Consider the following 4,302-nt stretch of genomic DNA (forward strand, 5'->3'; position numbering starts at 1 on the left):
TAAAAAGTAAAAATTACTAAAAAATGCGCCCCAAAAAATATGCGCCCTAGACCAGTGCCTTGGTGGCCTATGGGTAAATCCGCCCCTGATGCCCCAGTTAAGGCCCATTAAGTGCGCGCAGCCAATCGTGATGATTTAAACATTAATTAAATGTACATTTTTACGATTCCATCAGCAGTGGCATACTATTATTATCTGTACTTACCTGGTTCGATGTGTTTCTGATACTTAACCACCAAACTGATTGTATGAAAAATTATTTTTTCGCTGGGCCGGATAAAACATGCTGGCAACCCCCCCCCCTCCACTACTGATTAATACCTACAGAAGCGGCTCTGAATTCGACGAGGGGTTCGTATTGCGCGCGTGTTAATATATAATAATATCGTCCGCGTATACATAATCGATGGGCGCGAGAACGATGATCTACGCGGGGCGGGCAACGCGGGACCGATTTCAATTGCCACTTTGTCCGTTCCCGCACTTCACGTCCATCTACGCGCGTACCCGTCCGCGCGCGCGGCGGCGGCCGGCCCTTCACCGAGACGTAAAAACCACCGCCACCGCCGACACTATATTCGCACCCGCGTGACATATTGTTTTAAAATGCACAGAAAGAGCACTGCCGCCGCGCGCACGTAAAGCCCAAAAGTAACGACGCCGACCCTACACGAGAATATTATACTTAGGGGACGGACGGCCGGCCGACGGTGGCTGCGTTTTTTCCCACTGCAGCGCGCGCACACACACGCACGAGAAATAATAATAAAAAAATAATAACGATAATAATAATAATAATAATCGAATAAGAACCGGATGAAATGTGTTAGGGAGCACCTAATATAATAATAAAACCACGCGCTTAATGGAGAGTGGCGGAACGCGTCGAAATATCGAGAATTATATGCGTGTAGAAGGCGTAATAATAATACGCTTGTATTACAATAATAATATAGGTAACCATATAATAAATAATAGCTGTAATGCATTAGTATAATATAAAATGTGCAGAGGTGCATAAATAACTATAAATATGAAAAATATAAGACATAATAGTTATATTTATTTAGTTATAATAAGGGAACGAATTATTTTAATGCATATTAAATTTTTTCAGAATGTCCGAAAACATTGTTTTTCTAGCACAAAGTTCATTTCATACCTACATCAAGGAATTAAAAAATTTAACCCTATTTTTTTTGCATTTTTAAGACTTTATTAGGAACTTTTTAGAGCATTTTTTTACATTTTTATTTTTTTAAGTCATTTTATATATTAATGGATATCCAGTTTTATAAAATTTTAATTAAAATTCATTCCATAAAATTAAATTAAATATTATTTATTTCGACTTGTACTTTCATTTTTTATTATTTGTTAGGTTTTTAATAATCAGATAAATATGACGCGGTCGCCACCTATTGACCTATAATACGATTTGTACCTATAATTAATTTGTTGGAAATAATTTTCAGGCTAAAAAGAAGAATAATATAAATAATACCGCGAGTATCAGACATCAGAGTAATGATAGCGTGTAGGTAGTGTTGTAAAGCATAGGCGTGCGGCGTGCGCAGACTTTTGGTTCCGGGGGTGCACACTAAAAATTAGGGCCCAGAATAATTTTGAAAACAATTATAGATACAGACAAATGTTTTAAAGATATCAAATGCACTAAAAATAATTATTTTATTGTTCATTCTAATAAATATTAGATACATAAAAATTAAAAATATATAGATATACAATCTTATAATGATAATCGACGTTTAAAATGAACAACAGTTTTGATTTCGTCAATAATTTCATTAATTTGATTTACACTTAATTAATAATTAGGGCCCTTGTCGTTTTTGGTGAAGGGTCCGGGGGTGCCCAGAGTAGTTGTAGAGTGAAGTATTTAGGTTTAGTTATTGATTGGAATGTATGTTGAAATATACAAATTATGGTTATGCGATTGAGGGCAGTATTTTACTTATTTATAAAATATATAAACCTAACTAAATACAACCAAGACAAATTATGTGCACTGTTTATTATAAGATATATTTTACTGTACGGTACTACTGTCTGTACATATTTTGTACAAATTTATTTTTCAAGATGGTTTATTAAATTAACCAATAACCATTGAATTGCCAATAAACCAAATAATTTTAAGTTTAATACCTACTTAGGTACTACATTTTCAGAGATGTATTTGTCTAAATTGCTTAGAAATTAAAGAACATTTTTTTATTATATTTTTGGTACATATTAACATGTCCTAAAAGTGATTTTAAACATCTCCTTACTTATTTATTATATAATATGTCACTTCACTCTTCAATTTTTATTTTATTTTTAATAAAACAACAATCAAAATAATTCAAAAAACTTTATTAAACAATTTATTTTTCAATTTTTTATAAACAAGTTAATGTACCTAGTCTGTCATGTCGCACTTATCTACAAAGAGCATAATCCGCAATGGCCAATATTATTTGATAATTAAGCACGTAAATATAACTTGAAACCAAAACTAGTCATAAAACTGACCCAAATTAGAATTTACAAGCCCCCATAATACATTTGAATAGCCAACAAAAAATAACTTGTTATTAAGTCTGTTTTCAAAACGCGAGTGATATTACAACTGTTGAGTGTTGACGTCGACTCTGATAGCATGAAACCAGAAAAACGTAAAGCATTACAAACTAGTATAACTACATGTAAACATGTTTAAATTGCCATTATGTTGTATGTTAATTTTCATTATACGATATGAGTGATAAACTTTATTTTTTTCACTATAAAATCTGAAATCGCACTCAGCCCGTTTAGGCACTTACCCCACCTCACTATTATCAATTTTATGAAATGGTTGCCCGGATTGTAGCATCCATAATAATATTACATAAGAAATTAAGAACCAACAAAATATTTAATTGTAAAGTGTATAAAGACCATTTTGTTATATTATAAATATTTTTGACAAAAATGTTTTCTCCAATACGATTTAGTTTATTTTTAAAAAAACTAATAAATTATCAGTAACAATGTTAGATTGTTACAGAATATACGGATCGAGACAGTATAGTTCACGGGTATAGCAACCAGTGGGAAGTACCGTGGTGTGGAACAATATATTAAAGCGCAGGCACCTATGGTAAGCCGTTAAAACGCGCTTGTGTGAGAACGTGACCAAAGGCCAAATCGGCGAAGGACACGTGTTTATAGTAGGATTACACAGTTACATCGGTAAACCTTTAACGCACTATATATATTATAACCCTTCACACCCACCTAATGCATAATGGACAAGGACAATCTACTAAACATAAATGACATGACCTGAATGGCTGAATGGAATTCAAACGCACAACAGAGACAGCGTGAATGGTTCATAGTTGGTAATGTAGGTACCTAGATGGCTAGATAGGTACCTAATAATATACACAAGTAATGTAGGTTATTAATCACAAAAATGGATTCGCAATTGCATCTGGTTGTATTTTGAAATCAATAATACAATGTGACGGGCTACATATAGAGATGTCCTCCTATTTTCTAATTATACAAGGTTGGGGGAGAGAAAATCCATGTACCTACATACGTTTGACTATAAAGCTGACCAAAGTAATTGTTTGCCGTACGATTGCAGTAGATTCAAATATACAAACGTTATGCAATTCTTTATTTATAGACGCAACTACTTAAAAAAAAGGTCACACAGCTTAGCCATAAACTGTCAGGTGTCGTGGTTAAATATACCTAAGTATGATTGTATTCCGAACGATATTCTAATTTCTAATTATATTCAAATGTTGATACCTATTACCTAGGTATATGTTTCGGGCGTTAAGACGCCAAGTAGTTAGTAGGTATGTAGATTGTTGATACAATATTTCAGAAAGCTATGTACCTAATCATTTTAATTTCATCTTGTTTTGCCGAATATAGTCGTATACTCGTATAACTGTATAATATGCACAATCGCCACCATCTGTAGAAATATCGCCGAACATATTAAAAACCCTAACATAAAAGTTAACCTACCTACGCAAATCGCAATTTTCTAATTATATTCAAATTTAAATCATTGATTGCATGGCGCCATCTAGTGATTAGGTGTTAACTACGTTACAATATTATATATGTCGCATCCACATAGTGAAACCACTCATTTCATGAACTGGATATCTAGATAGTGAAATTTGTCCAGATCGTGAATTTTGACGAAAATACATTATATGGACATCCATTTCATGAAATGGACATTACCTATTTTGTGTACTTTGTGTAATTGTTGTAAAACAAAAT

Source organism: Acyrthosiphon pisum, chromosome A2 (genome assembly GCF_005508785.2).
Source record: "Acyrthosiphon pisum isolate AL4f chromosome A2, pea_aphid_22Mar2018_4r6ur, whole genome shotgun sequence".
Taxonomy (NCBI): Eukaryota; Metazoa; Arthropoda; class Insecta; order Hemiptera; family Aphididae; genus Acyrthosiphon; species Acyrthosiphon pisum.